Source organism: Lissotriton vulgaris, chromosome 11 (genome assembly GCF_964263255.1).
Source record: "Lissotriton vulgaris chromosome 11, aLisVul1.2, whole genome shotgun sequence".
Taxonomy (NCBI): domain Eukaryota; kingdom Metazoa; phylum Chordata; class Amphibia; order Caudata; family Salamandridae; genus Lissotriton; species Lissotriton vulgaris.
In genome coordinates this window covers 185,149,720-185,172,571 of record NC_141699.1, presented here as the reverse complement: position 1 = coordinate 185,172,571, position 22,852 = coordinate 185,149,720, and positions in this window count along the sequence as shown.

Sequence of the window (22,852 nt, the reverse complement as noted above, 5' to 3'; positions counted from 1 at the left end):
CTCATCACATTGCGAGGTGCTGCATTGGGCCCCCCTGTCACGGCATGGCGTATGCAACCCACGATGCGGCTAGACACTGAATTTCAGGAAGAGCTTAGAAGTGAATGTCTGGATTTTTTTCAGCGCAATAAAGACTCTGTAAATGATGTTGAGACCATTTGGGATGCTTTTAAAGTCACACTCAGGGGTCTTTGTATCTCGAAAGGGTCAGGGGTACTTAAGGCTATAGGGAACAGGTTGAAAACTCTAGAGTCAGAACTTAGAGAGGAGGAGGCTACTCTTCGTGTAGAACCTGGGAGCGACACACTAGCTGCCATACGATATAAACTGTCGGAATACTCTGATGAAGCTGCACGGGAGGTGAAATTCAGGAACAAGCACTGGGTGGCCAGGAGGTATGGGGAGGGCGAGAGACCAGGGAAGGCCTTAGCTGCGTCTATTAAATTTATGCGCTCGCCCACTGTCATTCTTGAATTAGAAACAGCAGAGGGGGTTCTCCTCAGGGACACCACACACATATTAAACGAATTCGTAGGGCATTATAGTGCTTTGTACTCCTCAAACCGGTCGGGAGAACTGTCCCTGGACGACTACCTGGAGGATGTGTCGCTGGGATGGCTGAGTGATTCACAGCGTGCCTTTCTTAGTGCCCCATTTGAACTCCACGAAGTGAGGGAGGCTATTATGCACATGAGCTCCGGAAAGGCCACTGGCCTGGATGGCATTCCTATTGAATTCTACAAGACATATATAGAATTCATGGCGCCGGTTTTACGCGAAGTGTATGAAGACGCTCTGGAGGTAGGCCACCTGCCCGCATCCATGAGGATCGCCCTAATAACATCCCTTCTCAAGCCCGGGAAACCAGCTACCCGATGTGATTCGTATAGGCCCCTGTCACTATTGAATTGTGCTGTGAAAATTCTCGCCAAATTGATAGCTACGCGCATTAGTCTTCTGTTGCCTGATCTGATACTCCCGAATCAGGCTGCGTTTGTTCCGGGTAGGGCAACATCACATAACCTCCGCACCTTGTTTTCAATCTATGATTCAAATCATGAAGACTTGCCAATGGCAGCCATTTTTCTGGATGCCACAAAGGCGTTTGATTCGCTGGAGTGGGACTATGTCTTCCGGGTACTTGGACGTATGGGGTTTCCACTAATCTTCATATCCTGGATTAGATTATTGTATACGGACCCGGTGGCCAAGGTCCTCATTAACGGCAAACTGTCCTCGGAATTTACTATTTCCAGAGGAACTAGGCAAGGCTGCCCCCTTCCCCCGCTACTATTTGCCATAGCCACCGAGCCCCTAGCAGCCAAGTTGCGCCAACATCACCGAGATAGTGCATTGCGGTGCTTACAGAGACAGATACTAATTTCAATGTATGCCGACGACATCACGCTCTATGTCCGTCACCCTGGTGAGAACTTGAATCCTATCCTTAGAGAGTTTGTGCGCTTTGGGGTCCTCTCCGGTGTCCAGATTAACTGGAGCAAGTCATGTATATTCCCACTTACAGCTTCAACGCATAAGTTAGCCTTGGACTACCCGCTTGCCTGGTGTGAGGGAGATTTCTAGTACTTGGGGATACGAATTGAGAAAGACAGGGAGGCACTGATGCGTGCCAATTATGGCACTGTCATGGATAAGATCAGTGATAACATCTCCAGATGGATTACCCTTCCGCTGTCCATGGCTGGCAGGGCATCGCTTATTAAGATGGTGACACTCCCTCAATTACTATACCTCTTTTTAAACATACCGTTCCACCCGGGGAGTTATTTGTTTCGCCTGCTACGCACTGAATTACTGCGACTAGTGTGGGGCGGGAAATCACCGAGACTCAAATTGGAAGTCCTTATTCGGCCTTACTCGCAGGGGGGCTTTGGAATCCCAGATTTTGAGCTTTATTACCGCGCGTCCCAGGCCCATTTTGCTTATTTTTGGATACGGCAGCCCAGATATATGCCCCAAGTAGCGGCTGAACACTGGCTGGCACATCCTACTCCAATTGAGGGTGCACTTTACTCCGCTGTGGAGGGCAGAGATAAAACCCCCAACACTGTGTTAAGCACTGTTACTGCATGGCAGTATATCAGCTCGAAACTAGACCTGAAGTTGCTATACGCCCCACTGTTGCCGTTGGTTTATCACCCACAAATGCCGCTTTTACAAGAACCAGGCTTTCAGAAACTGCTAAAAAAATACATGTTAGTAAGTGGGGGGATCTGTACCATGATGGCAAATTCCGCTCAAGGGAACAGCTCTACGATGGACTCCAGCCCACACCATTAGATGTTTTTTATTATATCAGGCTCCGGCGCGGTTTGCAGGCGGTGACACCTGACTTTCCACACGAACCACCTGTCCTTGTTCCGCTACAACACATCCTCCTAAATGACAATCCCAGCAAATTGGTGTCCACGCTTTACAGATTGGTCCATGCCAATGTAGAATATGCAGACTTACCTGCCAGGGAGAAGTGGGATCAGGAGTTGGCCACGACCCTCACAGACAGACAGTGGACTTTCTGTTTGCAGCAGACGGAGCGCATATCATCTAGTAGTCGATACAGGATCATTCACTACAAATTTATACACAGACTTTATTACACACCTGCACGACTGCACAGATTTCAATTGAGAGCTACTGCTGACTGTGACAGATGTGGGGCTCCGGAGGCGGATTTCTTACACCTTGCATGGGGATGTGACCAGGTTCACTGCTATTGGGTACAGGTTTTTACAGCCATCTCCAAAATGATACATACACTGGTGGAACCGTCTCCGGTAATGGCACTGCTGGGTTATGTGGAACCGCTTCAGGCAGCCCATCGCAAATATGTAGCACTAGCTATGTTGTTGGCTAAGCGAAGAGTGGCATGCAGATGGGGGAGGGGGAGAGCCCCCAAGTTCAAGGATTGGGTGAATGATTTGGTTTACTGCCAGGAACAATTGCATACCTACTCGGAGCTGTTGCCTGTCGCCTCCAGACCTACTGATATATGGGCTCCACTACAATGTTATCTGCTAGAGATACCCACAGGAGAGCCCTCTGATTGACGGTATGCACTTCACATTGCTGTTGTACTAATGCAAGTTATTGCGCCCACGGGTCAGGGGAGGGAGGACAATGAATGTGGCCTCAGTTACTGGTATTGATGTCCCCCTTTTGTCCCTATGTAGGCCACCATGGCCATCAACGTGAGACTCTGTTGTTTCGAAAGGGCGCTATATGGCTGTTTCCTGAAGGCTGGGCATATGCTGGGCCAGACTGTTCCCACTTCCAGACACCATGGCTTGTTACAGTTCAGCTAGGCAACACGGCAGTGTCTAATGGGTAGTGCACCAGGCTTGATATAGGCTCAACACTGACAGATGGACAAACACCCCATATACAGTTCAGATACCGCACGGGTTGAAGTTAACACACCAAAAAATTAAAAAATGTGAGACGCATAGATTTGATTACTGAATCAGCATACTGTCATGATGTTATCCTTTGCAGCTGTGAGTTTGCATGTATATAGCTATATTTGATGCACTGTAATTACCTGATAATATATACGAATAGCGGCCTGCCTCCGGGTTGTTGGCGTGACGCTGTGTACACCTGACAGTACTTAATAAACGTCTTACACCAAAAAAAAAAAAAAAGATAAACGGCCGTTCTCCTAGTGAGTCTCACATTGTTACATTTATGAAGAATGTTGAAGAGTAGTATGTTTAAATCTGAAGCCATTGTTCTACAAACTCTCAACCAGCCTTGGATGGAAAAATCCTGAAGAATGTACAAACTGAAAACCAGTTTTTGTTTGCATAGCATCAGCAGCAACACTTGAGTCAGCTTTGTGTGAAGCCGCCATCTTGATCCAATCAATACCGTCCCCTTGCACACATTCAGGGATCAGGCCGCAGGACGTGTCTTCAGGTCAAACGGATTGTGGGACAAGGTCCAGAATGGAAGAGTCACCAAAAGGCAAAAAGTTCCGCCGGACCCCGGGAGCCGGCCGCCTATGTCGGGGGCGATCTCAGGCCACACCAGGGCAACAAGACTTGGGGAGGGGGCAGGAGCCAAGCGCCCCCTCCCAGTCCGCGCCACCACACCGCCTCTCGGGGGCCTCCGTCAAGCGGTTCAGGGAGGCACTGCATCACATTGCTTTCCAATGCAGTCAGGTCCTCAAACAACCCCCACTTACTTTGAGAATAGTGAAGCTGCAGCAGGTGCAAATGAGCTTCAGACAGTGTTACAAGCACTGCTCGGAACCCTCAACTATGGCACCCAACATCCAGGACTTATGCCATTTGTGCAAGGCAGTGGCATCGAAGCATCTCAGGGACCAAGCAACATACCATATCCAGAGTCCTTCCTACAGCCTCTGCCTTCCTTCTTACCTAGTTATGGTTCTTTCACTCCCACTCTAGGCTTTTAGTCTGTGGATGGAAAGCCATGAACCTACACTCACCTATGAAAATCTTACTATTGATGCTTGACTGAGGCCAAGGAGATCAGAGTGCATGTCTGTGTAAGGTGATGTACCTCTGGGGAGACAAGGTCCAGAATGGAAGAGTCGCTGTATTGCAGGAGTGGGTGAAATTTAGCCGGATGGTGGGTGAGACGCTGTAATAGCAAGAGCAGGCGCAATTCAGCTGGCCGAGAGAGACTTGGGGAGGGGGCAGGAGCCAAGCGCCCCCTCCCAGTCCGCGCCACCACACCGCCCCTTGGGGGCCTCCGTCAAACGGTTCAGGGAGGCACCGCAGGCAGCTGTTCTTCAGATCAGTGGCTCTCACCGGCAAGGCTCCCCTCCTTTAGCAGCGATCGTTGGCGCTGTGGTTGCGGCCGGAGGCCCCCCCTAGTCAACGCCCTGGCCTCTCCATGTCGTAGGCCGCAAGAGTGGGCGCAACTCTGCTGGCCGAGCGAGAAATACCGTCCCCCTGCACACATTCAGGGACCAGGCCGCATTGCGAGGGCACCGCAGGACGTGTCTTCAGGTCAAACGGATTGTGGAACAAGGTCCAGAATGGAAGAGTCGCTGTATCGCAAGAGTGGGTGAAATTTAGCCGGATGGTGGGTGAGACGCTGTAATAGCAAGAGCAGGCGCAACTCAGCTGGCCGAGAGAGACTTGGGGAGGGGGTAGGAGCTAAGCGCCCCCTCCCAGTCCGCGCCACCATACCGCCCCTGGGGGGCCTCCGTCAAGCGGTTCAGGGAGGCACCGCAGGCAGCCGTTCTTCAGATCAGTGGCTCTCACCGTCAAGGCTCCCCTCCATCAGCAGCAATCGTTGGAGCTGTGGTTGCGGCCGGAGGCCTCGCCTAGTCAACGCCCCGGCCTCTCCATGTCGTAGGCTGCAAGAGTGGTCGCAACTCAGCTGGCCAAGCGAGACTTGGGGAGGGGGCAGGAGCCAAGCGCCCCCTCCCAGTCCGCGGCACTACACCGCCCCTCGGGGGCCTCCATCAAGCGGCTCAGTGAGGCACCGCAGGCAGCGGTTCTTCAGATCACAACAGAGTCTCATGCTTGATCGATTGAGCTGGCCGAATCAGGCAACAAGAAGGTGTGTGGGGGGGGGGGCGCACCTCTTGCTCAACCACCACATGAGGAGGTGGTACTCTCTTCCTAGGAGTTGGTGGTGGTGGTGGGGATGCACCAGTTGAAGCTACAACACTTGTTATTGCTAAGTGATGAAAAAAGGTCTTCCTCTCACAAAGATGAAAGTCAGAGTGAGGAAACAAGGAGGGGTTTTCATCATTTGGGACAAAAAATAGTTCTCAACCAATGAAAAGTGTTATTTTTAGGTCACATGACCTAGCCTTACATCATTAGGAACCCAAAAGTGAAATGAACCAATGAAAAGTTTTAATAACAAGTCACATGACCTGTTATGCTTACTTTACCTGCTCCGCGCCGCGCCCCGGATCGCTTCCGGGAAGCTGCTTTTTGCGCCTCGCGCACCGGAGCACTTCTGGGTGCGCTAACGCGGCGCGTCATATGAGAGAAGGGACAGGCAACAAGAACCATCAGTCAAAGAGGGGAGGGCAAGTTCTTCTCTACCGGGTCACGTTGGGGCTCCACCGGAACTGATCGAATTGGTAGTCTACAGTGTTTCTGGATGTTTCAGACTGAAGCTGGCGTCAGCATGAGAGCATTCCGTGGCTACGTCGTGGCCATTCCGCGAGCAATCATGGCAGTCGCTACACACCGGAAGTCTGCGGGAGTCGGGGGCCCCGGTGACTCTTGTAGAATCTTCAAGGCTGAGGGGACGCTTTTGGGAATGGGGCCCATGCCCTAGCAGTCAAGCGTCCGAGTTCCAGGGTTGCCCAGAGCCATCCTTGCAGGCCAGGCCCAAGTCTGTGGAGCCGACCACCATTTCCTGAGCTCCGTGGCAGCCGCCTGTCGCTGTACTGCAAGAGTGGGTGCAATTCATCCGGATGGTGGGTGAGACGCTGTAATAACAAGAGCAGGCGCAATTCAGCTGGCTGAGCGAGGCCCTGTGCCGCAGGAGCGGGCGCAACTCAGGTGGCTGAGTGAAGCGCTGGGGTGTGGCTGAGAAACCTCCACCTGGGGAGGTGGGGGAGGCTCGTTCGCACCGCCTCTTCTTTCTAGTGCACCCCACGCCGTCAAGCGTCCGAGTTCCAGTGATGCCCAGCGCCATCCTTGCAGGCCAGGCCCAAGTCTGTGGAGCCGACCGCCATTTCCTGAGCTCCGTGGCAGCCGCCTGTTGCTGTACTGCAAGAGTGGGTGCAATTCATCTGGATGGCGGGTGAGACGCTTTAATAACAAGAGCAGGCGCAATTCAGCTGGCCGAGCGAGGCCCTGTGCTGCAGGAGCGGGCGCAACTCAGGTGGCCGAGTGAAGCGCTGGGGTGTAGCTGAGAAACCTCCACCTGGGGAGGTGGGGGAGGCTCGTTCGCGCCGCCTCTCCCTTCTAGTGCACCCCACGCCGTCTCCTGGCGCAGGTATATGTGATGGTTGGACCAGGGCACCGCAGGACGTGTCTTCAGGTCAAACGGATTGTGGGACAAGGTTCAGAATGGAAGAGTCACCAAAAGGCAACAAGTTCCGCCTGACCCCGGGAGTCGACCGCCTATGTCGGGGGCGATCTCAGGCCACACCAGGGCAACAAGACTTGGGGAGGGGGCAGGAGTCAAGTGCCCCCTCCGAGTCCGCGCCACCACACCGCCCCTCGGGGGCCTCCGTCAAGCGGCTCAGGGAGGCACCGCAGGCAGCGGTTCTTCAGATCAGTGGCTGTCAGCAGCGATCGTTGGCGCTGTGGTTGCGGCTGGAGGCCCCGCCTAGTCAACGCCCCGGCCTCTCCATCTCATAGGCCGCAGAGTATTTGGGAAGAAATCCCGGGAACGGCGGCATGCATTTGGATCGATGTTGCAGCAGGCTGCCATGTAAATAGTTATTTAATAAAACGTTTTACCCTGTTACTTTGCTGGTGTGTTGTATATATTTATAATATTTGCATAGGGTTTGTCGTTGTTTTGGGCGGGGTGGGCGGCGGAGGTGAGCTATCTTGCAGCCATCATGGCGTCGAGCTCAGTTCCTCTCACTAGTTTCATATTTCTCATGAGGGGTTGTTCCTATTGTTTCTATTTTAGCGAGGTCAAAAAGAGATCCCATTAGTGGCCTACTGATTTTGCTTGATTCCTTTTGTTGTTTCTAACGATTTTTCACTATCTGCAAAGACTAAACAGAGTGTTGCGACTCTGTGCTTGTTTGTAAATAGAGAATGAACCAAAGAGAACTAATTCTAAAACAGTAAATGCTTGGATAACAATCAATCAAATGGAGAGGGAAGCAGGCACGACGGATTACAACGGGGCAAAGACCTGCGTTACCTACCCTTCACTATCTGCAAAGAGAGAATACTCCTAAAAGAAAAGAGGGGGGGAAGGGGGAGGGGGGGAGCGTTCAAAGCACATCAGCATGCATAGACAAGAAAATGTTTTTACCTACCACGTACTTGACATTTTAAAGCTTTTGATATGTGCTATTAAAAAACCATTGAAATTCACTGAAAAAAACATAGGTTATAGACCATATATAGTTAGGAATTAGCATTTACAAAACCTTATTTTACTCACACAAAACCATTGAAATTCCATATATAGTTAGTTGCACTAACTATATATCGCGCATCCGCAATCCACTGCTGATGATGTCACATATTACATCATTCATGACATGGTCAGTGACATCAGCATTCTAACAAAACAACAAAAAAATAGCTGGCATCACGCCGGTGGCCCTGCCCCCTTCCCGCTCAACTCTACAAACGCACCTCCAGGTGCATTCTGGGTTGCGAGAAAAAGTCCCCTTTAATATTATGGGTCCTTAGGGGCCAACTAACCCAACAGGTACCTCTGGAAAGCCCGACACAGTGGGATTGCTGAGAGGTGGTCCGAGGCCATGCCCCTTTTTGCACCAGTCTGCAAACGCGCCTGCGCTTTTGGCACACTGCTGGTGGGGAAATGAGGTCCTCTTGTCCTCTTGTGTCCTGAGGACCTCAGGACTAAAATGGACTTCATCCTCCAGGCAGGAGTGCACCAGGAGGTGCATTTGCAGGGTGGTGTAAAAAGGGGGGGTGGCCTCGGACCACTCTCAGTAATCCAGCTGTGTGGGGCTTACTACAGATAACAGAAGGGCTAGTTGTCCCTCAGGGACTCTCAGGAGACAAGATGACTCCATCCCCCAACTAAGAGCACGCCAGAAGGTGAATTTGCAGAGTGGTGCAGAAAGGGGGCGTGGCCTGTGTATACCTCTCAGCAATCCAACTCTATGGGGCTTACTGAAGCTTTCAGGTAGGCTAGTTGGCCACTAAGGGCCCCGAGCAACGAAGGGGACTGGTGGGCAAAGGGGGCATGACCTGCTTTGAGAATTTACCTGTCAGGCTCAGCGTTGGTTCTCTTCGGGGCTGTGACGAATACCCTATAACCTCCCTCACACGACTCCCCTAGAGCCTGGAATAAGAACCACAGACTACCAGGAGGGGTCCCGTGAGGGCGGGAAAGGAAGGGGACAGCGGGGAGAGAGATCTGCAACGAGAAAGACAATGATTTAGAAAACACCCTCCCAGCAACCCCACAAGCAGTTTTGCTACAATCCTTCTGTGCTCTATACACTTTTATTCTAAGCTCCTACCTGAAAAAGAAAATACAGAAGGCTTTGTATTTCGGGAGGAATGATGGGGTGCAGTCAGGGATGGAAACCAACTGTAACAATAAAGGCAAATAACCACAATGAATTACAGTGTCATGAGAAGCTAGGTTAATCACCTATAATACCTTCCACATACCACTGTCCTGTGTCTCTTCTTTAGGTTTGACCATTCCCTAGATCACGTACCCCTTGGCTCCTCTCCCTGTAGTGTTAGATACAAAGCGCAAAAAACATGTTGGGGCAAAGTATATCACAAAGAAAGATATGGCAGGTTACTTTACGAAATCCGTTCAGCAGTAATCTTGCCACCTTGTACTGATTATACCAGAAGGGAGGAGTCTGCTTCTGGGCACCTCCGTGTCTTGAACCCAGTATTACGTACAAACTATATAGTGTTAATCCATTCAAATCACATCTCCTGATGAGAGACAAAAAACAGTGCAGGTATCTTGCTGGGCTACTAATATAGTCCCGATCTCACCCGACTTTCAACAAACCTCTCCCTGCATCGAGAACCCGAATAGCCGTCTCGGCCAACAGGGAGAGAAAGAAAGAGAGCCCTTGTTAACTCACAAAGTTCTCTTATGTCGGCGGAGGTGAACCCAGCCGCGTACAAAGTCAGCGTATCCAATCCGTACTTCCTCCAACCCAAAACGGGAAGAAATAATCCTGACGGATAGCGAAGAACAGAACAGGAGCTTACCGCTAATCCGCCATTCCAATCCGACTTACTTCATATCTGGAATTATCGGCACCGCTGCCGAGGATCGGCTGAGTCTTTATTTCCGGGTCTGTGCGTGGCCGACGTTGCAACGTGACGTCGTCACCCGGTATGCTGGGAAATGTGGTTTGACCACTGCGGTTGCCCTTTGTCCTGCATTAGGCGGACAGCGACCCAATACCGCCGAATCCTGACAGCACATCCCCCCTCACAAGGGGCGCTGGCCAGCGGCAGGCTTCCCAGGGAACAAACGATGGAACTTCGCCACCAGACGAGGAGCATGAACCATACGAGCAGGCTACCAGGAGTCCTCCTCCCGCCCAAAACCCTTCCAGGAAATCAGGTATTGTAGACGACCCCTCACCCACCTGGAATCAAGAACTCCCTGAACCTCATATTCACGGTCTTGATGGACCCAAATAGGCGATGGAACACGTCGCACCGGACAAATAGAGGGTTTAAGCAGGGACACATGGAAGACAGGGTGGATCCTCAAATGTGCAGGCAGGCGCAACCGAACCGACACAGGGTTCACATGACAAACAACCTTATAAGGGCAAATGAAACAAGGATTAAACACACTGAGCCTCCTAAACCTGATATACCTGGTAGACAACCACACAAGGTCACCCGATTTGTAGACCGGGAAAGGCCTGCGGTGTTTGTCGGCCTGAGCCTTGTACCTACTCTTGGCACGAACAAGGTTCTTGCGTGCATCCGCGAAGATCCGGTGCATCCGCAACAACCTGGTTTTAACCTCTGGCAGCCTAGCATTGTCATTTGGGAGCAACACGGGACTAAGCCACGGATGGTGACCATAGGAACAAAAGAAAAAGGAATGAAGTATGGAGGAATGTTGTGTGTTATTGTATGCCGCCTCCGCCACCCACAACCAGTCCACCCACGAGTCTGTATTAGTCTGAACATAGCAAAGTAGGTATTGCTTCAGGGTCTGGTTCAACCGTTCAGTCTGCCCATCGGTTTGGGGATGGTAACTAGTCGACAGGGAGGAGGAGACCTGTAAAGCAGAGCACCATTTCTTCCAAAACCGGGCAGTGAATTGGGCCCCTCTATCCGACACTATCACCCTCGGGAGACCATGTAACATAACCACATTCACAAGAAGAAGGTGCGCCAATTGGCCTGCAGAAGGAACCTGTCTACAAGCTATAAAATGCCCCATTTTGGTCAGATAGTCCACCACCACCAGGATAGCTGTCTTTCCGTGATCCTTGGGGAGACCGACTTTGAAATCCACTGAAAACAGGGTGTTTCAGGCGTGGGCAAGGGTTGTAGCAAGCCTTGTGTTCTTTGATGATCAGATTTCATCTGGGAACATTCCGCACACTTCTTTCCCCATTGAGTCAAGTCAGTTCTTATCGACGGCCACCAGAATTGTCTAAAGGCCTTTTCAAGAGTCTTCACCAATCCCATATGTCCAGCACATGGAGCTTCATGACACCAGGTGTATCCGGTCTTGCGCAGCGCCTTGGTGGGTACGAGTACTTGTGACCCCCTCATTGGCACCCCGTGCTTTAGTCTCCATTCCGGATGATGCCGAAGCCAGGTTCTCCATATGCAGGTTTGCACGCCCTTGCGTACACTTTGCATAAAGTCTTTTGTCTGAGTTACACCTACTACATTACCAGGATCGATAATGGATCTGTGAGGCGTCAAGGCGTGCATGGCTGGATTTTCTCGCATTGTCAGAGCGTCTGCCTTCTTATTTTCAATGCCGGGTCGAAATGTGACAATGAATTGGTACTCTTCAAATTACAGCATCCAGCATAGTTGTCTAGGTGTGAGGTGATGAGCGACTCGTAAAAACTGCAGGTTCCGATGGTCCGTGTAGACCGTGACCCGGTGAGTAGCCCCCAATAACCAGTGTCTCCATTCCACAAAGGCATCACCTATAGCCAACAGTTCCTTTTCTGCGATTGTATAATTTGTCTCAGCCGGACAGAGTTTTCTTGACATAAAGGCTATGGGATGTAGGATGCCGGTATTTTCGTCCCTTTGTGACAACACTGCTCCTACAAGCGACTTCAGAGGCGTTGGCTTCCACCAGAAAAGGCAAGTCTGGATTGGCATGGTTTAGAACAGGAGCTGTGGAAAAGGCGTTTTTCAAGCCATCAAACGTGCTCTGTGCTACGGAATCCCAGACAAAAGATACGTCTTTCCTTGTAAGACGGGTCAATGGTGTTACCAGAGCAGAGTAACCAAGGATAAACCGTCTGTAAAAGTTAGCGAATCCAAGTAGACACTGAATGTCCTTCACTGAGTTCGGACGCGGCCACTCTTTCACCGCTTTCACTTTTCTGTCGGCCATGATCTGACCAGAGGGAGTGAGCATTACCCCCAAGAATTCGACCGTGGTCACATGAAACTCGCATTTTGAGATCTTACAATACAGGTGATGTAGCAATAGCGCCTGAAGTACTAGGCTCACATGTCTCGTGTGGTCCTCGGAGGTGTTGGAATACACCAGAATGTCGGCTATATATAAGACAACAAAACGATCGAGATATTCTCTCAATACCTCGTTTAGGAAAAACTGGAAGGCGGCCGGGTCGTTACATAGCCCGAAGGGCATTACTAGGTATTCAAAAAGCCCATACTGCGTCTTGAAGGCCGTCTTCCATTCGTCTCCCTGCCGAATGCGGACGAGATGGTATGCCCCACGCAAATCGAGCTTGGTGTAAATGGTAGCCGATCGTACCTGTTCCAACAACACCGGAATCAACGGCAACGGGTATTGGTTCTTAATCGTGATGGTGTTTAGGGCACAATAGTCGATATAACACCTCTTTTCTCCGTTGGCTTTGGGTATGAAAAATAATGGCGAGGCTGCCGGCTATCTTGATGGCCGTATATACCCAAAGGCCAGATATATGTCCAAGTTGGCCCGCAAATACTTGTTTTCGGGTACAGTAAGCGCATAGAGTCTCCCTTTGGGCACCACCGATCCAGGGAGGAGGTCTATCCGGCAGTCATAGGCTCTGTGGGGTGGAAGCACTTCGGCCTGTACTTCGCTAAATACCTCCTTGTATGAATTATAGCAAGGTGGTAACTCCACATCTTTTTCGGCATCCGTGGCTACTTCGTGTATCGTAGACAAAGCCCTGGAAGAGCCTTCCGGGTCAAGCACACAATGGGTACGGCAATATTCCGATGTGTAACGCACCGTCTTGGTCGTCCAATGTATGACGGGTTCATGTCTTTGTAGCCAGGAAAGTCCCAAAATAATGCCATATTGAGGCGCCTGGATTATGTTAAAGGACAGTGTTTCCTGATGGATCCTGTCGTGGATAAGGACATAATCGGGGGTATGAGATGTGATAGGTCCAGCTATGAGCTCACTCCCATCCACAGCATAAACCATTTCAGGCTTTTCTTTTGTGATGAGCCGTACCCCCAGTCTTTTAGCTTCAGAAAAATCCATAAAACATCCAGTCACACCGGAATCCAGCATGGCCTTAATATCATGTTCTCTTGACCCTACTATCAGTGTCATGGCCAGAAACAGATGGTTGTTTTCTTGATCGCAACCAGGGGTCACTGAAGGGATGACATTCCTGCTTGATAGGTCCCCTTCATTCGCCCTCAAGCACTAGAGTTTTCCGACTTTCTCTCGCTAGTTCCGGACACAGACAGTCCTGTTCGGGCCTTTCCTGCTTTGGGCTTCACTGGACATTCTCTCAAGTAGTGCCCTTTCTTGCCGCAATATAAACAAAGACCGAATTTTCGGCGATGTTCTTTTTCGTTTGCTGTTAAGGCAGCCCTTACCGCTCCGATTTCCATGGATTCCGATGAGGAACCCACTTTCTCCCCGGGTCCCCCTTTCTCATAGGACATAACAAGATGTTATTTTTTCTTGGTATCTCCTTTTCTCTCTCTTATCCTGTGATCCAATCGTTACGTCAGCTCGATAGAGCCGCACAGGAACGGGGCTGTGGATCGATATGTGCCAAAACGTCCTTCATCTCATCGTTAAGGCCTTGGTAAAACAAAGCGGATTGCTTGATTTCTGGCCAGTCGGTTTCTGCTACCAGGTGACGAAAACTATTTAAGTAGGGTACCAGGTCGGTGTTGCCTTGTTTCAAGACCAGCAGTTCCCTGTCGGCAGAGAACGTCTCGGCTCTGCGGTCAAAGGTCTTCTCAAATTCGGTTCTGAACTCATCCCAATCATAGAGAAGAGTATCATCCCTCCGTACCACAGGGACAGCCCATTGTGCTGCTTCCCCTCCCAAATAGGAAATAAGAAAGGCAACCCTAGCCTGGTTGGTGGCGAACATCTTGGGCTTACACATAAAATGCAATAAAACCTGCGTCATAAAGACTTGGACTTTCTTATTGTCCCCATAAAAACGTTCAGGAGGTGCCAGGGGTATTTGTGTAGGCATTTCTACCACCACTGAGGTGGGGGGGGGGGACCAGACCCAGCATCAAAGGGGTTCCCCTGTATACGGTCCAGTCTAGCCTTTAGCTGAGCGTTCTCGGATCTAGAGGCCGCCACTTCTCTATTGGAGGCCGCTAGCTCCGATTGAACCAAAACCAAGGCTGCCAGAACATCATCTAAAGACGCCATGGTCACTTCGACACAGCCAAGAAGAGAAAAACAATCATGGGCCGATAATTCTGTCAGGCTCAGCGTTGGTTCTCTTCGGGGCTGTGACGAATACCCTACAACCTCCCACACATGACTCCCCTAGAGCCTGGAATAAGAACCACAGACTACCAGGAGGGGTCCCGTGAGAGCGGGAAAGGAAGGGGACAGCGGGGAGGGAGATCTGCAATGAGAAAGACAATGATTTAGAAAACACCCTCCCAGCAACCCCACAAGCAGTTTTGCTACAATCCTTCCGTGCTATATACACCTTTATTCTAAGCCCCTACCTGAAAAGGAAAATACAGAAGGCTTTGTTTTTCGGGAGGAATGATGGGGTGCAGTCAGGGATGGAAACCAACTGTAACAATAAAGGCAAATAACCACAATGAATTACAGTGTCATGAGAAGCTAGGTTAATCACCTATAATACCTTCCACATACCACTCATGTCCTGTGTTTCTTCTTTAGGTTTGACTATTCCCTAGATCACGTACACCTTGGCTCCCCTCCCTGTAGTGTTAGATACAAAGCGCAAAAAACATGTTGGGGCAAAGTATTTCACAAAGAAAGATATGGCATGTTACTTTACGAAATCCGTTCAGCAGTAATCTTGCCACCTTGTACTGATTATCCCAGAAGGGAGGAGTCTGCTTCTGGACACCTCCGTGTCTTGAACCCAGTATTATGTACAAACTATATTGTTTTAATCCATTCAAATCACATCTCCTGATGAGAGACAAAAAACAGTGCAGGTATCTTGCTGGGCTACTAATATAGTCCCGATCTCACCCGACTTTCAACAAACCTCTCCCTGCATCGAGAACGCGAAAAGCCGTCTCGGCCAACAGGGAGAGAAAGAAAGAGAACCCTTGTTAACTCACAAAGTTCTCTTATGTCGGCGGAGTTGAACCCAGCCGCGTACAAAGTCAGCGTATCCAATCAGTACTTCCTCCAACCCAAAACGGGAAGAAATAATCCTGACGGATAGCGAAGAACAGAACAGGAGCTTACCGCTAATCCGCCGAACCAATCCGACTTACTTCATATCTGGAATTATCGGCACCGCTGCCGAGGATCAGCTGAGTCTTTATTTCCGGGTCTGTGCGTGGCCGACGTTGCAACGTGACGTCGTCACCCGGTATGCTGAGAAATGTGGTTTGACCACTGCGGTTGCCCTTTGTCCCGCATTAGGCGGACAGCGACCCAATACCGTCGAAACCTGACATTACCAATCCTGCTGTGTGGGACTTACTGGAGGTAATAAGAGGGGTAGTTGGCCCCCAAGGTTGTCCTTTGGGGCCAACTACCCCTTCTGTTACCTCCAGTAAGTCCCACACAGTGGTACTGGTAAGACGTCTTCAGAGCCCACGCCTCCTTTCTGCACCGCTCTGCAAACACGCCTCCTGGTACACTACTTGTTGGGGGATGAAGTCCACTTTGCTCCTGAGGGACTTTGGGGGCCAAGAATCCCGCCTGGTATCTCCTGTAAGTCCTACGCACTAGAATTCCTGAGTGCTGGGCCGAGGCCCTGCCCCTTTTCTTTACCATTCTGCTAACGAAACAACTAAATTATAGTTAGAAATTAGCATTAAAAAAATCTCTGAAATTCACTGAAAAAGCATTAGGTTTCAAGGATATTATAGTTAGTAATTAGCATTTAAAAAAACATGTGAAATTCACGGAAAAAACTAGGCTTGGGCAGTAAATTCTGTTCCGCTGCCGGAATTTGCGGAATTTGTGTAGTTTTGCGATCTGCAGAGAACACGGAATTGCAAAAAATTCCGCGATCTGCGGCTTTGTGGAAGTTTTTTGCTTGTGCGCACTTTCAAAATGCATGTTTGCAAGATATTTCTCCCTGAGCACGCAAAACAGCCTTCGCAAACAGGAAAAAAGCATTGCAAACTGGCAGAACAAGCAATTCCGCATGTTCTTGGAACTTTTGTGTGCTTGCATAGATTTTTTACCATTTCGCAGAGCTTTGCGTAGCCGGACTACACAAATTCCGCCCATCCCTAAAAAAAACCATAGGTTTCAGGGACGTTATAGTTATAAATTAGCATTTTTTTTTAAAAAGCTTTGAAATTCACAGAAAAAACACTGGTGTATGGACGTTATAGTTAGTTGGACTTTTCACTCATACAAAACCAGAGAAATTTGGCGGTTACAGTTTGTTGAGCTAACTATAACTTGCACCCCCACAATGCACTGATGTTGATGTCACATATTACATCACTCATGACATGGTCAGTGACATCACTGATGACATATCAAATGACATGACTATAGCGTCCCTGAAACCTATGGTTGTTTCAGTGAATTTCAAAGTTTTTTTAAAATGCTACTTACTAACTGTAACGTCCCTGAAACCAATGTTTTTTTTAGTGATTATATATACTCAGGCCTCCACTGTCCCAAAAAAGTGTCATTATTAGCCCATAAATCCACATGGCACTTACTCTAGAACACCTGACCATTCTGCAACAAGAAAACAAGAAATCAGACGAATGGTGTGTATTGCATTGAACTTCCTTGATTTTACCTAAAAAGTGCAACTTTGAAGGGTTTGGAGATTGCAGACAAGAAGACAGTGATGCTTTCCCTCTAGTAATCAAATCCAAAATGACCAAGGACAGAATATAGCAGAAGAAGGAGTCTTCAGGACAGGAAGAGGATGATCCTACTTGATGTATAGTAGTCTCCCACTCTTTATGGCACTTTCTGCCTGTAAAAAAAAAGAAATTAAAAATGGGGTTCATCTCTGTAAAAATTCAACCTAAAATTGAATTTTTAAGTTGATTTTTAGACACCGATGCAATCAAAATTGCCAAAATTACCCAAATGGTCATCTCAGGTAAAAGACCCACCTGAAATATATTTTAAAAAGCCTAGTTAAAGAAGTGCCGCTCGCATTCAGCAAGTGCCGCCTGTGTTCATGACAATTTTGTTGCTTCTGTGTGTCTTGAATTAGGATTTCCCCCTGAAATTCTTGTTAAGCAATGTGTCTTGTTGGTGTAATCTTCGGCATTATTTGAAATGTTTGTCACACTAAATAACATGAATTATGCAGGTCTATATAAAATGTTGCCCGAGTCTAGTCTCCACCTTCTACTTTCCATGATTCCTGAAATCCACCTTATCAACTTCTAAGAGCTATCTTTGTCATTACATTTTAAGCAACTGTTTCATCGAAACCAAGGTATGTAAAAATCCTGAACTCTAAATTTTGCCCACCTACCGATGGACTTACTAGGCACCCATTTCGAGGCATGCAAAGAATCCTTGCACATTTTGAAAATAAAGTAACTTGTGCATTAAATTAAATTCTCAGGCACTCTGGTCCACCCTGAAGCCTAATCACACGGTGATCATTAAGTGGCTCACATATAGTTAAATGTATTCATGCTTTCGCCGCTATGCCTTTTCCCCTTTTTGGGGTAGTTTGCGCTTATGCCCCTGTTATCAACAGAATGTATCCATGCCAAAGTTAAAGCCCTTTTCTTCCAACATCATTGTGGATTTTAAAGGTACCCAGGGTTTGTGGGTTCCCCTCTAGTGGACACAGAAATTAGCCAAATGTAAGCAATTTTTGGGGGAGGGAGAATAGGGAAAAAGTGCTGCAGAAGAAAGCGTCTGGTTTTTCCCCTGTAAATGCAATGGGATGGTCCTTTTGAAATCTTAATCTTCCCAGCTTTCAGGGACAAGCACACATTTGTCAGAAAACCACAATTTTTTACACAGTTTTTGCATTTTACTGGGACATAGCCTATTTTTGCTACTTTTTGTGCTTCCAGTTAGTAGTAGAAATGGATGTGAAAGCAATAACAGATCCCAGAAAACTGTACATTTCTGAGAAGTAGACAAAATTCGGAATTCAGCAAATGGTCATTTTTGTAGATCCTTCAAGGTTTTTTTAATAGAAACTAACAGTTGAAAATAAGAAAATTTTAAAATGAGTTGAAAAAAACTGCAATTTTCTGCCAACATTTTCACCTGCAACTTCTTCTAAGTATGACAGATGTCTGTGAGCAATATACTGTTACAACTGCTGGACCCTTCTGGTTGTATGGATATACAGGACTTGTAGGTTCACCAAGAAACCGAGTAATTTAGAGCCAATAACTGAGCAGCATCTTGCAGTGGTTTCTCATTGTGTACCGGGTATATATACATATATATATATAGCAATTAATTTGGTAAAATATAAAGACTGAAATATAGGTATCAAAGACACCTATGTATTTATGAAATGGGAACAAAATATAAGGGTTTAGAAACAGTAGCTATATGCACATCTCCGAAAATATGGTTACCTATACTAGCCTGTGAATTGTAGGACATTTTTCAATGTGACTCCTTTTTTACACATTGTCTTACATTAGGAAGGCAGACATGCATAGAAAGTCAAAAGTCAATAAGAGTTGCTCTACAATTCTGAGTCCCCTAAGTCTCCTTACCTTCAGTGCTAGTGATAGTGCATTGACTTGTTTTTAAACCTGCCTTTCACTGGTTGCTTTATTTTCCTTTGTGTGTGCTTATGGGAATTTGGGGGGGAGCGCTTGGATGGGATTTTGGGGGGGAGTGTCTGAACTTTTACATTTACTTTTCTTTGCAGCTCGGTGAGGGCTTTTATTGTTTAGACTGCCTTTTGCCATTTGATCCTGCTCGGGGCTTGTCTCCCTTTTGCCTCGCACCACTCCGGACATCAATTTTGGCAGAGTAGCGGACATCTTGGACCTGACTCGCTTTATTCGCGGTCAGCGGTCCAGTTGTTGCGTGATTCCCCTGGCACTGGGCAAATCTATTTAGAGGGGCCCATTGCGCATGAACGCTGGTATCGTGAGCTCCTTACCTTCAGCGCTAGTGATAGTGCATTGACTTGTTTTTAAACCTGCCTTTCGCTGGTTGCTTTTTTTTCCTTTGTGCGTGCTTGTGGGAATTTGGGGGTGAGCGCTTGGACGGGAATTTGGGGGGGAGTGTCTGAACTTTTACATTTACTTTTCTTTGCAGCTCGGTGAGGGCTTTTATTGTTTAGACTGCCTTTCGCCTGTTGATCCTGCTCGGAGCTTGTCTCCCTTTTGCCTCGCACCACTCCGGACACCAATTCCGGCCGAGTAGCGGCCATCTTGGACCTGACTCGTGTTATTCGCGGTCAGCGGTCCAGTTGTTGCGCGATTCCCCTAGCACTTGCCACTCCCTATTTCAATGTGCCTTGGCCGTACGCCCAGCGGGCGGGCGCAGCAGATGCGCCTAAGGCAAACCCGTCTGCGCCCGTCAGCGCTAAGGTAGGGCTCAGGGTGAGCCATGCTGCCGGTTTGGATCCCACTCATCATATTGGTCCACGTATCCGGTATTCCAGTTCAGCATTAAGGTCCTTGCGAGGCCCATGTTGCGCCTCCTATCCCATGTTTACCGCAGACCCTGTAAGTGTTCTGGCTTGTCCTGACTGCGGCTTTCTTCCCTCCTTTCAGCTCCGGTCGGAGGCACGATGTATCGATACCTGCCTCACGGCCAGTTTTAAAGCCTATCTTATTTAGTCCAGATCTCTCAAACGGCACCATGTTGATATTGCCGATCTGGTTATGGATACTGACCTTGATCTCCTATTTGTGACGGAGACGTGGTTAGATGCATTCTCTAATCCGATAGTCACTTTGGCCACCCCCGCTGGGTATAAAATACACCGGTTTGACCGCCCACTGGGGAGAGGGGGGGTGTTGCCATATTGTACAGAGATTGCTGGGTCCTTCAGGGGGAAGCATCGAATAATTGGGTAGACTGTGAGGCTCTGGACTTCAGTCTGCAATTGTCGCCCTATTTTACCTTGGGCGGCTCTTTACTATATCGCCCTCCGCCTTTAGGGAAAAAATCAGGGATATTCAAGATTCCTTCCCAAAAAATGTGACGCCTGCTCTGCCCTTGGGGGGGGTCTTGTGTGGCAAAGGACCTGGATTATTCCCTTTCTGCCTTTAGCCCCATCGACCTCTTGGCCTCCCGCAAAATCCTCGGGGCTCTGCAATCTGGTTCCCCCCACGACCCTTGCGCGGCTCGGTTGCTGGCTGATCTAGCTGACTCGATTAACCTGGAAGGTAATAATCTGATTAATCAGTCGCTTCGCGAGGCACATGTCCCGCTTGCTTGGAAGCAGGCCCTTTTATTGCCTTTACTCAAGAAGCCCACTCTCGACCCCTCGCTTCCTGGTAATTACAGACCTATTTCTCTTTTGCCTAGCTTGGCCAAGGTCTGCGAAAAGGTGGTCACTTCGCAGCTAACCAACTATGTGGCGAAGTTGGGCGCGCTACATCCTGCGTAATTGAGGTTTCGGGTTGCCCACAGCACAGAGTCGGCATTGTTGGAGGTGGCTGAGGCTATTAGGGACTGTTTGGACGCCGGCGGCAGAGCAGCCTTGGTGATGCTGGATCTCTCGGCGGCTTTCGACACGGTTCCTCACTCTCTCCTTCTTAACCGACTTGCCGATATCGGCATTACGGGTACAGCGTGGAGTTGGTTGCAATCCTTTTTGGAGGACAGGTCACAGCAAGTCTGGCTGCCTCCGTTTTCCTCTCTCCACTGGTGTCCCGCAGGGCTCTTCCCTTAACCCCCTTTTGTTTAACATCTTTATTTCGGATGTATGACGTTACAACGCATACTTTTACTCCGCATACCATTACAACGCGGTATTTACAACGCATACCGTTACAACGCATAGCGCTTTGGGGTGCTGGATAGTGGTAAGTATAATTTACTATTCTAACTCCAGTCCCCGTGGACCCTAGGGAAGGTGTTGGATAGTAAATTAAACTTACCTCTTATCCTAGAGCGCCCCCCAGCGCAATGCATTGTAATGGTATGCGTTGTAATGCCTGCGTTGTAGTGGTAGTGCGTTGTAAAAATTGCGTTGTAACAGGTGCATACCCTTTATTTCTCCCCTGGTTTACCTCGCGGAGTCACTGGGGGCTAGGGTGATGGCATATGCGGATGACACGCAGTTTTTGTTCACCTGGAGAAGGGGTGAGGACTCGGTCATCATGGTTCAGTGTTGTCTTTCTGCGGTGTTTCGCTGGCTGGCCAATGTACAACTTAAGTGCAACGAGGAGAAGTCGGAGGTGCTCCTGTTTGGGGCATTTCCTGCTGGCTTTAGAACTAGACTGTGGCCTCCGGACTTTCCGCCCCCTCGATCAGACAAGGGCCTTGCAAAAAACTTGGGGGTGTGGTTTGAGGAAAATCTGAATTTTGCGACGCATGTAAAAAAAACTCACAGGGACTTTGTTTTGGTATACTTAAAACCCTGCGAAAATTCCTCCCCCTTCTGCCTATGGAGGCCAAAGAAACAGTAGTCCGGGCTTTGATCCTTTCGCGGTTGGATTATTCCAACGCGCTTTTAGTTGGTTGTCCAGGCTATTTGATTAAAAAGTTACAGGATAGGATAGGATAGGATAGGATGTGAATTTGTAGAGCGCGAATTGCTGCCCGGAGGCGTCCAAGCGCTAGGAATACCGTGAATCCGACCCAGAGGCCCAGAAGGGGAGAGAATGGGAGTTAGTTAGACTGGGTGAAATAGGAAGGTTTTCAGCTGTTTACGGAAGACCGTGAGGTTGGAGTTAGCTCTTAGATGAAGTGGAAGGGCATTCCAGGCCCTGGCAGCATTGTAGGAGAACGTCCTACCTCCAGATCTAGATCTTTTAATTCTGGGGGTCACTGCGAGAAATGTCTGATTAGAGCATAGGTTTCTGTTGGGCGTGTAGTGGGTAATTAAATCCCGCGTAATCCTGGGACCAGTGTTCCAGAATGACTGGTGAGCTATGCACATGGCTTTAAACATAACTCTCTGGCGCACCGGTAGCCAGTGAAGGGTTACTAGTCCGGTCCTTACTGACTGTCTGCGGGGGAGGTCGAGTAAAGTGGGTGCTGCGCAGTTCTGAACTATTTGAAGCCTTCTCAGAGTAGATTCCGGAGCACCGAGGTAGTGTACATTATTAAAATCAAGGCGTGACTGAATCAGACCTTGTACAGCTGTTTGTTTGGCTTCCATGGGGAGGAGAGAGAAAATTTTCTTAAGCATCCTCATGATGCTGAAGCAAGTAGCTGAAAGTTTTGTGGCTTGTACATTGAAGGACAGAGATCTGTCCATCCAAATTCCAAGGCTTTTAATGCTGTTTTTGGGGGTTGGTGGGGGACCCAGACTGGGCGGCCACAGGGAGACAGGGAAGCTGAGGTCCGGATGGCCTAGGACCATAAGCTCGGTTTTGTCCCCATTTAGTTTTAAGGACGATGGGGACATCCAAGTCTTCACTTCCTCTAGACACTCTCTAAGCCCGCCCCGTACAGGTAGATTGGCTTCCTGCGTCAGGGAGCCCAC